This window comes from Balaenoptera musculus, chromosome 18, assembly GCF_009873245.2.
Source record: "Balaenoptera musculus isolate JJ_BM4_2016_0621 chromosome 18, mBalMus1.pri.v3, whole genome shotgun sequence".
Taxonomy (NCBI): domain Eukaryota; kingdom Metazoa; phylum Chordata; class Mammalia; order Artiodactyla; family Balaenopteridae; genus Balaenoptera; species Balaenoptera musculus.
The window spans coordinates 71,226,260-71,240,249 of NC_045802.1; the positions used below are offsets into that span (position 1 = coordinate 71,226,260).

The following is a 13,990-nucleotide window of genomic DNA, read 5'->3' on the forward strand; positions in this document are numbered from 1 at the left end:
TTTTTTTTAAACATCTTTATTGCAGTATAATTGCTTTACAATGGTGTGTTAGTTTCTGCTGTATAACAAAGTGAATCAGCTATACGTATACATATGTTCCCATATCTCCTCCCTCTTGCATCTCCCTCCCACCCTCCCTATCCCATCCCTCTAGGTGGACACAAAACACCGAGCTGATCTCCCTGTGCTATGCGGCTGCTTCCCACTAGCTATCTGTTTTACATTTGGCCGTGTATGTATGTCCATGCCACTCGGAATTTTACTGATATAAGGCAGAGTTGGGCCCCACCTGTAAGCACTGGTCTCTAGTAATTTTGTGCCAAACTCCACCCCTCCACACTCCATCGTTAGCCTGATGTGTTTTGAAGAATAAGAAGAATTACTATTTAGGAGAAGAGATAATATATGTGAAAAACAAACAGGAAACCAGAGGAAAAAACTCATGTGCTTTATAATTCAAATTATTAGACAAATTGTACAAAAACAAAGAAAGGGCTTTACTGTAATAAAATAAAGAGTTCTTTAAAAAGAACTTTGGAAAACAGTCTGAGACTGCAGCCTTCGATACCCCCTTGGTATTCAGTGGTCCAGGCCCCAATTTTTAAGCTTAGTTTTTAAAACCAATTTGTGTGAACATGTTTGACTTTCTGTATGACTTATTTGAGGAAATTTATTTTATAATTTCCTCTCTTAGGAATTTGGTTTCTAAGCAATTCATTACTCCTTTCTTGGACCTGTGATCTGATGGTATCTCTATCTGCTTTGGGGGAGTGTTTCATCGACTCTGAGGGCCAGGAGGAGACTTTGACACGTCAGCCAGGCTAGTGGGACACCAGCCTCTGGGCTTGGGGCTGGGCAGGGACCACTCCTGTGCTCTCTGTTGGAATCTGTAACTCTCATTAGTCGGAGAGGAAGCACCGGAATGCTAGAGTTATTAGGAAAAGCAGACGGTTTCCCTTGTCCCCTTGAGGGCTGCAGCTGCTTCATCTCGAGTCAGCCGAATACAAAGGACACCAGTCAGCAACACAAGGAAATATATTTTACTAAGGGGAGAGAGACGGTCACCAGTTGTGTTGCCTCCTGTGCTTTTGCCTTGCGGCCAAGCTCAAGGTGCCACCTCTTTTGTAATTCTGCTGCAGACAGTCCTGGCTGACCCTCAGCCGAGTGAACAGGGGTGCGGTCATCTCAGAAAGAAGGTTCTGATGGGGGTGGGAGGTGGAGGGTGGTGAGGACAAGGGCACCCAGGGAGTGTGGCCCAGAGGGGCTGTGGGGAGCTGCTGAGTGGAAGCGTGCACGCACGTGAATTGGGTTCCCGTCATGGAAAGGCATTGTTGTAGGTGTGGAGGACATAGGTGGGTGGCAGGTGGTCCTCACACGTGTGAGATTCTTCTTGTGGAAATCGGTATAATCACGTGGGTGGCGCTGTAAGGGAGAGTCCCTGTCTGGGGGAGTGAGAGAAAGCTGTGAGAAGAGGTATCCTCTGCCATGAGCATTCCTGTCGGAGCTCTAAGGAGCTGCAAAGGCTCGAAGTCCTGAGAATCCAAAATGTATTTGTGAAGTGCAGTGGCAACCTGGTGTGACTTCAGTGTAAGGTGTATCAGAGGGAGGGGTGGGGAAAGGAATTGGAAATGTGGGTTGGGGTCAGAGAGCACAGAATCTTCTGTGAGTGCTCGTAGGTGTGCATTCTATCTGAAAGGAGTGGGAAACGTTTAAGCAGGGTTGGCACCATCAGATACCTGTTTGGAGAAGCTAACTCCGGTGACCTTGGAGGACAGATTGAAACTGGAGACAAGTTGGGGGCAGGGAGAATTATAAAGGTGTGTGGATGATCGATGCTGAGGACCTGAACTAGACCATGGTCTTGAGTCGACGTACTGGATTTGAGATAAAATGATGAGTTAGAAGCAACGGGGCTTAGAAAATGGGACAAAAAAAGGAGAGACTGACTCTGAAGTCTTGAACTTAGGGAACTGGGAGATGCTCGTGGCATGAACAAAAGGAAGGAAGTGGGCTGGATTAGCATGAAGATGTGATGCCCATTTGTGGAGACCATACTCCACCTCAACCCAGATACAAAGACAGGTCAACTTCCGGGATCTGAGCCTCCCCTGCTGTGACCACTATGTTAGAGCCACAGAAGGCATCAGTCTTTTCTGTGCAATGGGTAGGAGGACATTGTCCAGCAAGGGCTAGTTTTTGTTTTTGTTTTTTCCAATGGAAACTTAGGTTTTAGAGTAAGTTTAGATTTACAGAAAATTGGGAAGAAAATACAGCGATTTTCCAGATACAGATGATCCCCTACCTACGATGGTTCCACTGAGGATTTTTCAACTTTACGATGGTGCAAAAACAATACACATTCAGTAGAAACCATACTTTGAATTTTGAAGTTTGATCTTTTCCCAGGCTAGCGACATGCGATCCGAGCCTCTCTCATGATGCTGGGCAGTGGTAGTGAGCCCTGGATCCCAGTCAGCCACGTGATCACGAGGGTCAACAACCAATACGCTTACAACCGTTCTGCACCCAGCCAGCCATTCCGATTTTCCCTTTCAGTACAGTGTTCACTAAATTACATGAGATATTGTACACTTTATTATAAAGTAGGCTTTGTGTTAGATGATTTTGCCCAACTGTAGGCTAATGTAAGTGTTCTGAGCACATTTAAGGTAGGCTAGGCTCACCTATGATGTTTGGTAGGTTAGATGCGTTAAATACATTTTTGACTTATAATATTTTCAACTTAGGAGGGGTTTAGTGGGATGTAACCCCATTGTAAGTCGAGGAAGATCTGACTCTTCACCTGGTTTCTCCTATTATTAACATCTTAGATTACTATGATACCTTTGTTACAATTAATGAACCAGTGTTAATGCATTAGTATTACTAAAGTCCATAGTTTATTCATATTTCCTCAGTTTTTAAAAAAATCTAATGTCCTTTTTCTGTGCCAGGATCTCACCCAGGATACCACATCATATTTAGTTGTCATGTCTCCTTAGGCTCCTCTTGGTTGTGACAGTTTCTCAGGCGTTCCTTGTAATTGATGACCTTGAGAGTTTTGCGGAGTACTCATCAAGTGCTCATTCCTCAGGATTTGTATGATGTTTTTCTCATGGTTAGACGGGGTTTATGGAATTGGGGAAGATCAGAGAGGTGAAGCGCTATTCCCATCACATCATATCAAGGGTACATACCATCAACATGACTTACAACTGTTGAGGTTGACCTTGATTACCTGGCTATGGTGCTGATTGCCAGGTTTCTCCCTTTCCGTATTGTACTCTTCGGAAGGCAGTCACCACGTGCAGCCCATAGTTAAGGAGTGGGGAGTTATGCTCTATTTTTTGAGGGAGGAATATTTACATAAATTATTTGGAATTCTTCTGCACAAGATATTTGTCTCTTCTCCCCCATTATTAATTTATTCAATGATTTATTTTATGTCTGTATGGTTGCATGAATATTTATTTTGTAATTTGGGTTATAGCCCAGTAGTATTGATACTTTATTCATTTTGTTGCTGGGATTGCTTTAACTTTGCCCACTGGGGGCTCTTTCAGTTGGCTCCTGCTCCAGTGAGGGGTACTTGTAAGGACCATGTTGTGCTGTGCTCTGTGCTAGCAAGAGGGCTGGGAGGCCTGTCACAGGACAGCAGAGGTTGCGAGGTCCCAGAGTCCTGAATGCACAGCAGGGGACTTTGGGTTACTCCATGCAGCAACTGAAAGGTCCTCTACATTCTCAAGTACAAGAGTGACATGACGAATAGTGTGTTGGAAGGTTACTTTGGAAGCTCTATGAATTGCATAGTTTCACTTTCTCATTCATTTAACAAACGCTTATGGAAATTATTCTGCCACCCGCTGGGGAGTGAGGGTGGATCATGGTGGGGAAAGAATACTAACATTTACGGAGCACCTACCTGCCTGGTACCTGGTTCTTTACACACTGGATTTCATTAGATTCTCACAGCAACCCAATGAGACAGATACTCTTTTCAATATTTTACAGATAAGAACACTGTTTCAGAGAGGTTAAGTAACTGGTTTAAGGCCACACAGCTAGTAAGCGGCAAAGCTGAGATTTGAACGGAGATCTGTCTCATTCCACATGAGGTTAGTTAAGAAAGTCACCGATTTTTGGCTACTTCTTTCATTGAGAAGTAGAGTTTAATTTGCCTCCCCTGGGATCTGGACTAGTGGTTTCGACTTTATTAGATTTATCTGAATTGAGCAGAAGTGACATTCTGGAATTTACAAGGCTAGATCAAAAGAAGCCTAAAGCTTTCTCCCTGGCCTCTTAGAAAGCATGTTTTGGCAGAAGCCAGCTGCCACGTGGCAAGCCCAGCGCTACTCTGAGTCTGCCATGCTGTGAGGTGGCCAGAGCAAACCACAAGGACAGGTCTGCCCAGTTCCCACTTGTTCCAGCCACCTTAGTCCCGGCACTGGAAATGTGAGCGAGGGCGCCTTCTGATGATTCCAGGCCCAGCCAGCACCTGACTGCAACTGCATGAGCGACCCTGAGCAAGAACCACCCAGCTGAGCCCAGTCGACCCTCAGAAACATGAGAGAAAATAATACCTAGTTGTTCTAACCCACAGTGTTATGGGGTAGTTTGCAGCAATGCGTAACTGGAACAGCAGCAAACACAGGTGTTCTTTCTCTGTGCTGTCTACCTTCCACAGTGGCAGGATTCCTCCACTGAGGCAAAGAGCATGGGAGACCATTACATTAAAGGACTGAGGACACTGTAGGGGCCTGGCTGGAGCTGGGTGCTTGTGGACAAGCAGAGGCAGAGCTGGGAACCATCTTAAGAGAAGAACTTGCGTTAGAATATAAAGTAGAATTGCATTAGCGCTCATTGATGGGAAAGAGAGTGAGTTCGTTATCAGATAGTCTTGAATTGCAATTCTACTTTCTCACTTCCAAGATGTCTGACTTCGGGCAAATTACTTGAACTCTCTAAGCCTCAGCTTCCTTGTCTTTAAAGTTCAGATGATCTGATGATAATGATATCAGATGCAATGAGGTAACAACAGGTGTTCAATAAATGTGTTCCTGTAGTTTTCTAAGCATATCTATTTTATAGCACCTATTCCGCTGCATTCGAATTGTTTATTTTCTAGCCTGTCTCCCAAATAGACTTTGAGATTTCTTAGGGAAACAAGATTATATTATATATTTTTGTATTCTTGGTGGCCAGCAGAGTAAACAGAGTGGATGTTCAAATAGTTGTGGAATGAAAGAAGGGATTGATATCATCGTGGCTGAGGAATGAAAGAAGGATGACTTGCCTATCTGGTTAGGAGGCCAGAAGTAACATTGGTTAATGGGGGAAACTGACGCTGAACAAATCATGAACCAAGTAAATAAGTAATTATAAACTGAAATAAATCCTGTGAAGAGAACATATAATAATAGAATGCCTGAGTTTTGGGGGGAAACACCAGCAAACACCTATTATCTCTTATAGCTTGTCCAAATAACTAAGTTCTGGCCAACGGGATATGAACAGAACTGACTTTTACCATTTCTGGAGAGTGTCCTGAAAAGAAATCTTTCCTTTGGCCCTTTCCTACTTCCTGCTGGAAGATGATGAGAACTGAAATGGCAGCCTCGGACCTCAAGACGGAAGGTGCATTTTGAAGATGACAGAATCTCCTTATAGCTTTGAACTAATGTGGCAGAGAAAATGAACTCCCACCTTGTTTCAGCTGTTGTTTCTTTGGATCTCTTTGTTATTGCAGCTGAAAGAATGCGGGGAGCTATGAAAGAGGTAAGAGGGGAGCCCAGTTTAAACGGGAGTGGAGGGGCAAGGAAATCGTCTCCATCAAGGCAGTCTCTACGAAGTGGGATGATGAAAGAGAGTGCACAGGGCGGAGGGAACAGCATGTATGCCGTCCCCAAAGTGGGAAAGGACTTGATACATCTGAAGAACAGAATGAATGAATGAGAAGCCTAGGAGAGAGTCTGGGAGTCAAGATCAAAGTGATCTTAAAATAGGAAGTCGCCAAAGTGTTTTAAGTACTGAGGTAATATGGCCTGATTTCTTTTTCCAAAAGGTCCCTCTGACTCTGTTGGAGGGTTTGGGTGGTGGAGGATGTCACTTAGCCTCAGCCGCAGATGATGGCAACCAGTACTAGGGGTAGGGTTGGGGGTGGAGAGAAGTGATGGTTTTGAGTAATATTTTGAAGGTAGAATTACCAGGTCTTTTTGAAGTGCAAGATGTATGTCACTGAGAGAAAACATGCCTTCAAGATGATCCCCAAGTTTTGAGAAGGAGGAGACTGGAGGAAGAAAAGTATTGGCAGAGGAAGGCCAAATGTTTGGTTTCTTTTGAATGTGGTGTGTTGGAAAGAGAGAAAACCAGTGCTCAAATCCCATCATTCATTGCCAGTTACCAGCCGTGTGTGACCTTGGGAATGTTACCATTTTACAAATAAGAAAATAAGGATAGAGGTTAAGAAACATAAACTCAGCATTTTGAACTTAAAATCCATGGAGGTAACATGACTTAGTAGAAAGACCATGGGCTGTGGAGACAGATGCTCAGTTATATTGCTTCCTTATTGGGTGACCTTGACAAAGTCACTTAAATTCTTAGAACCTCGACCTTCTCATGCAAAAAAAAAAAAAAAAAAAAAAAAAAACTTGTCATAGGGATTAAAAATGATAACTTTTTATAAAACACCTAGAAAGGTGTCTGGCATAATAAGTGTATGCATGCTCTCATAAAGACAGCATATAAATATAAAATTGCTCCAAGTGGTTTTCAGTTGAAACTGGGTGTTCGATTTGTGTAGCGATCAGATCATTTAGTCCTATATTTTTATACCAAAACTCAGAAAGAGAGGAGGCTGAAAGACAAATCCAGGCCACTTTGCCTGGACCACTATATTCATGTAATGACCCTTGTTCTCCCTTGGTCTGAATGCTCAGACTGAGGTGAGTCTCTAAAGGACGTTGAACTTGGACTTTGTGAATCATTGCTTAACGTGTTCTGTTTTGCACTTTTCTAGAAGGTAAACGTGACCTCCTGGGAAGGTGATTATCACGCTCTAATAGTGAGATCTGAATCCAACTTCAACAGATGTCATCACTTTTTAGATTTTTCATTTATAGAAACTCCACCCAGCCTCTTGGCATCTGGGAACATTTATTCATTGTGCTGCACGGAAGTGGTCTGAGCCTAAAGCAAGAATACTACTTTCAGAGAAAAACGACTGAATAATTAACAAGGGTACCTTCTCAAAGGTGAAATTTGACCAAGGTATTAGCATTGGTACTCAGAAAAATGCCTAAGGTATATCATGGATATTTGATGAAAGTACTTGGTCACCACTGTGATTTTAAAATTCATTCAGTGACCTGGAAATTCTGAGGGTTTCTGAAAACGATTTTTTTTTTGGTCACCTCAGGGTGTGTTGGATTGTACATAATGGATTCCCTCTATAGAATTACCTACAGGCAATGTCCTCCATTAACGGGGGAAGTGGAGCTGGACCCTGAGTTAGCTGGACATATATTTGGAGCTTGGTGAGAGAGCCTGTCCCCTTGGCACTTCAAGAAGTTGAGGGGATAGTGTATAACTTAGATTGAAATTTTCAGAAGCTCAACACAAGGAAGGCGGTGTGGTGGGAATTTGCCTGTCTGGTGTGTAATTTGATCCGACTGGGAAACAGGGGTTTGCCTTTAACAGAGTTTTGTCTCTATCAGATTACTATAATGAGTTCCCTCAACATCTCCTTAGGCATCATTCTTGCACCTGTTGATGGCGGGGGTTGAGTTTTCAATAGACCATGCACCACTTCTACGTCTCATTTCTGGTGTTGGGTTTCAGCAATTCTCACGCAGAAACACTGACATTCTATACCCATAACTATGCATTGTTACTGGAGGAGTGAGACACAAGGAGCAGAAAACTGTTTGCTCTTAGTTATTTTAATTTTTTTAGAAGAGTAGCTGAACAAATTGAGAGAAATGGGAAGGAAACGAAACTGTACTGAAGAGAAATGCTGTTCTTTTATCCTTTGGACTTATTTTTTTGTACAAGTGGATCATCCGTAGGTTGGAATAATTATGAAACTTGGAATTTATCCAGCTCTGTAGTGGGTAATTACAAAATTGCTTTGTTTAATTATGCGGTATTTTATAGGAGGGCATTTTTAACCTTTGTCACTAGCGCCAAATGGAAGGAGACACAGCTCTTCATAATAAGTATCATAATTCTAACTGCATCTAAGGTTTATTTAGAAGCGATTCATTTTTAAAGACACGCTCTAATTTGTGTAATTTTTTTAGTAGGTAAAAACTGCTGAAGTGAATTGGTTTGTGGTAACAAAAGTAAAACAAGAATAACTGCTTGTTAATAGTCTTCTCCACTACTCAAATATCCTAAGTCTGTCTCTGGTGAACAGACACTGCGGGTTCGTTTCTGAAACATGAAGCAAAGCTTATATAATCAAGTGGCTCATTAGAGAAGATCAGAGGATTTCAAAGTACACTTTAAAGACTAGAACTAATGTCCTGTATTTAAAGAGGAAATCAAAGTTGACACCATGTCCGGAAGATCCTTTGCAAAACATCAGCCTTCTGTGTTATTATCAGAAGTGACTTTCGCTGACCTTCACTGTAAATCTATGTAGGTACTAATGACAGGTTAAACAGTTAAACCACCACATTTATTCATTCAACATGATTATTGAGTGACTTACGTGCAAGGCAATATAAATCTAATGCTGCCTATAGTGTCTTTTTCGATTCTTTTGTCTTTATAATGCAACTACTAAGGTAGCACTCTCAAAAAAAAGAGTCATAATACCTTGTATGTTATGTCTTGGGGGTGGGGTAGTTTAAAAGAATTAATAGAAGTAGAAAATATATCAACATTTATAAAAGTTTAAAAATATGAATTTAACTCAGTTCATACATTTTTGAATGCCTCGTACATAAAGTACAGGCCTCAACAGAGTGGGTTCTACCATGAAGAATAAGACATGGTCTCTGTCCTTGAAAAGCCTTTGGACCAATGGGCGAGAGAATATATGCAGGTGGATGACATTGCTGGAGCTGTAAGAAAGGGGCAGACAGGTGCTCCATGGACACAGAGGTGAGGCATTCCTCTGTTCAGGGGCTTCAGGAAGGAGTTGGAGTCAGACCTTGATGAGTAGGTTTAGAAGCACGTATATGAAGGAAGAGCCTTTTCCCCGGGCAACACCGTGGACGAAAGCTGGAGGTTGGGGTAGTGTGATGAGTGTTTACTGAACAGAAAGCATTTCAGTTTAGCTGGTGCTCAGTGATGCCTGAGGGGCATCACTGCATCAGCGGAGGAAGAGTAGAGCAATGAGACGGGAAGTTTAAATGAGCTGAAGGTGTGTTATTATAGGTATTGGCTCACACGCTTATGGGGGCTGAGGAGTCCCACGACCTGCCGTCTGCAAGTTGGAGAATGAGGAAAGCTGGTGGTGTGAGTCCCACTCCTAGTCTGCCCGGGAAGCCTGAGAACCAGCAGCACCATGTCCAAGGGCAGCAGAGGATAGATGTCTTGGCTCAAACAGAGCAAATTCACCCTCTCTCCGCCCTTTTGTTCTATTCGGGTCCTCAACGAATTGGGTGATGCCCACCCGTACTGGTGTGGATAATCTTTCCTCAGTTTACTGCTTCAAATGTTCATCTTTTCCAGAAACACCCAGAAATAATGTTTCACCAGCTATCGGGGTATCCCTTAGTGCAGTCGAGTTGACCCATAAAATTAACCATCGCGGAAAGTAAAGACCCGCGTTTACAGTTCTGCTTATGAGCCTTGTGAATCTGGATGTCACTTACCACTCAGAATCTTAGTTTTCTCATTTCTAAAAGGATATCAAATTAATTTCGGTCTGCATTGTCAGAATAAATAGCTTACACCACAAAGACAAACCTGGAAATCTCAGTGATTTAAAGCAATGAAAATCAAGTGTCTCCTGACATCCAAGTCCGTTTGGTTTTGGGGGGTGGTGGTGAGGCAGTGTGGGGTAGGGGATGACTTTCAGGCACTCCATCCTGGGATGCCGTCATCCTTAACGTATGACCCCCAAGTTTGCCACAGAAGGGAAGAGAGAGGAAGGGAGTGTGGGAGATCTCTTAGGGACCAGGCCTATACAAAACCCAAATCTGTTCACATTCCATTGGCCAGAACTAGTCACATAGCTCCACCTAGATATCTGGAGCTTAGAAATCAAGCCTTTGGTGTGCCAAAGGGGAAAAATGAAATGTTTTTGGGGAACACACAACAGTGCTCTGTGAATCTCCATTGTTGTCATGGAGTTAGTATATGTTGAAAGGCTCGGGTAATGTATATGAAATGCTATATGCAAAAGGGCTGGTGTCATGTAAATCACTCCTTGATATGTTCGTTTTTTAAGACTGCAAAGATAGATTGGGGCCAAGACAGTGAGGTCCCTAAATTCTTGTCAGTTAAGGAATTTATAGTTTACTCCATGGATTATGGGGTGGAACTAAAAGCTTTTGAAGAGGGGTGTTACTTAAACAAATTTGTGCATTAGGAAGATTGAACAGCTGTCTTTCGGCTGGAGATTTTGGGAAACCTGTAGACAGTAGTCTTTTTCAGTTGTTGAGGAGCTATAGGGCCTGGACTAGGGCAGAGTAGAGGTAACGTAAGGGGAGGGAGAAGCCTGCCAGTGGACTATGGTATTTTATTAGTCTTTGTACCTGCGGTGTCTTCCACAGAACCTGTGCTGTAATATATGTTAAATAAACATTTCTGAATGAATCAATGAAGACTCGAATGGATGAGTTAACGAATTTCATTCTATAGAACGGTTAGTTTTGTATATGACTGTCTTCTCATATAGATAATAAATTCATTGACGTTGGGAATCCTTTGTTTTTATCTTTCTGTAGGAAAGGTCTTGATGTGAGTCTAATAAGCACTAATAATTAAGGGATGTGTGTGGCAGTGCATCCTCATACGTGAAATTGATGAAGAGACTTTGCAGCTGAGGATTATCCTGGCTACACCAAGACTAACAAAGAAATGAAGGAACAAAGCCCATGAACCCAGGAGACGTGGAAGTTACTCAGACATAAGGACAGGTAAGTCACCTGTGTGGTTTCAAATCTTTTACTGATTTCACCATAAATTTCTGACTTCTCTGCATGACATTTAAAATGACAAAATATTACTTTGCTAAAATCCAGAGGATTTATGAAATAATCACTACTTGCTATAAGAAGCCCAAAGAGCCCAAATAAATAAATATTGTAAAACTCTGTCAAATAGTTTACTAAAGAAAAACTATAATGACAAACGTGTTTGCTTTTCAATTTAAATGAAACATCTGTATAAGCAGAATATTGTCTATGTTTACTACATTGTTTTGTTTAAGTCTCATTTTTTATATAATCCTCAGGATTTCAGTAATTTCATCATTGCTTCTGACAAACCATTTAAACATTTCTTTTACATTTCTCTGTTTTTCTAGTGAACTTTTATATACATTTGAATTAACTGGATTGGTGATAGAGCAGTTCATAGAAATCTACAAATGTACTTAAAATTGTAAGATATAGTTATTGTATCAATTTCAAGGTGAAAAATTTATTTATGGATTCAATAAATATTGATTGGAGGTCTTCCATATGATAGTTCTATGCTAGGGGTGAGGGATTCAGGGGTGACTTTACAGACAGAAGAAAGCCAGCAAATTGAATCTTTGCTCCTCAATACATCGAAGCTGATGATGACAGAATCTTCCAAATATTTTTGGTCAAGAGAGCTTTTCAATGTGGGAAATATCAATTTTCCCTACAACTTTAAGGAAATGATATTTACCTTTATATTGTAGTGTGTACTTGGAACAATGATTAATCCATTATTTCAGCTGTAAAATGTCTAAAAATCAGACGGCTATCAACTTTGTCACAGTAGAGGGCTATCTACTTGGTTTTCTAATCCTCTTAGTTTTAGAGTTGAAAGAACTTGCATAGGTGTTTTCAAAATGTATGTATATGATACATATGCACACATATAATACACACAGTATTTTATATATATTGTATATTTTTCACATTAAAATAATGTAAGTATACTATGCTCTATTTTCAACGACCTAGAAACTCTAAGTGCATTCTTTGGCAAAGTATATAGCGTCTGAATTGTACAGGGTAGATCACAACTTGCTGTGTTTGGTTGTGATATATTGACATATACTATATATATTTAGTACTATGTGAATTGATCTTGGAATGGGTTAGTTAACTAGAGCGATTAATAGAATGACTTGTTAATTTGTAGGTCATTAGAGCAGAGAACAGATGCACATCAGCCTTTATGAAATTTTAATTTTTTTAGGTCATGAGGGTTTAGGACCACAGAAACCTAACCCCATGGACACATTTTAAAAGCAAATTTGACCAAAGATTAATTTTATTCAATTATAATTTTTTTGTGTTTGCTTATAAGGCTATAGTGATTTTTAAATGGATTAGACAAACATTACTCGTATCAGCAGGAACAGAAAAATCATTCTGGGAAATGTTTAATTGGGGTTCCCTAAAGAAAGGACATCTGATCAGATTAGCTTGGGCTAGGCTGCGTGCTAAGTCTTCCCTTTGGTAATTCAAAATATGTATTGCCGTGTTAAAGTATTGGGGATGCTTCAGTGGAAAAAAAAAAAACCTATTGAACTTTGCTTGCAGTTAACGAACTCACTTAATTGTGCAAGGAAAGTCTATTTTTCTTGGAACACCAATTAACACTACACAGAACAGTTTTTCTTTAACATCAGTTTGGGAAGTACTGTGTTAGCTAATTCAAAGACTATGCTTAATATTATTAAAAATTTTAACTTGAAATGAACCCTAAGCCCAAAGTGAACGCATTGATTTAGTTTCATGACTGTGTGTAAAACCCCTGATGATAATCTGGCCAACCTGCTCTACTTGAGTTTTCCTAAATGCGCTGTATGGTCATGCTTTCTTGCTTGTCCATGTGCCCTTCACTTTGTCTTCTAGAACGTCCTTGTGGTTAAATTACACGAAGCCTGCCTGTCTTAGCTCAAGTGGGTGTCAGGGCCCACAAAATAGTTCTCCGACCCCTTCTAAATGTCAAGAACTGTGAAGGTTCCTAGATTTTACCCTTTCAGGGTAACATTTCAGCCCAGTGCAGTGTCATGGATGCTGGGAGAAGACACGACACTCCTGGGTAAGAGACAAAGGACTTTACTACTCCCTGCAGAGTAAGCAGCACGTGCTTCATGCCTGTGTCAGCTCCTTTTGTCCCCAAAGTCACAGGGGTGGCACAGAGCATCCTGGACGCTGCACATGGACCGGGTTTGCTTCACAGCTGAGGAACCCTGAGCTTAGGAAACCCCAATCTTTCATAATAAATGGGCTGTAAGGAAACTTGCCTGATTTTTGCCCAGGAGGGAGACAAGATTTTTATTATACTGCACAATGAGCATTTTTTAAACTTTTTATTTTATATTGGAGTATGGCCAATTAACAATGCTGTGATAGTTTCAGGTGAACAGCAAAGCGACCCAGCCATACATACACACGTATCCATTCTTCCCCGAACTCCCCTCCCACCCAGGCTGCCACATAACATTGAGCAGAATTCCCTGTGCTATACAGTACGTCCTCGTTGGTTATCCGTTTGTCTAATATATTAGTGTGTACATGTCAATCTCAAACTCCCTAACTATCCCTTTCCCCCATCTTTCCCCCACTGGTAACCATAATTTTGTTTTCTATGTCTGTGGGTCTGTTTCCATTTTGTATGTAAGTTCATTTGTACCATTTCTTTTTAGATTCCGCATATAAGCGATATCATATGATATTTCTCTTTCTCTGGCTAACTTACTTCACTCAGTATGACAGTCTCTAGGTCCATCCATGTTGCTGCAAATGGCATTATTTCATTCTTTTTAATGGCTGAGTAATATTCCATCACATATATATATGTACCACATCTTTATCCATTCCTCTGT

The 13,990-nt window shown here is 41.2% G+C and overlaps 1 protein-coding gene across 1 annotated transcript in view; it reads left to right on the top strand.

Moving 5' to 3' along the window:
* Positions 1 to 13,990, top strand: part of LOC118883999 (protein-lysine methyltransferase METTL21E) — a 132,063-nt gene that overhangs the window by 50,587 nt on the left and 67,486 nt on the right. The window contains exon 6 of the transcript XR_005017162.1: positions 10,902 to 11,093. The gene's annotated coding sequence lies outside the window, so the exon portion shown is untranslated. The remainder of the gene's footprint in view (positions 1 to 10,901; positions 11,094 to 13,990) is intronic.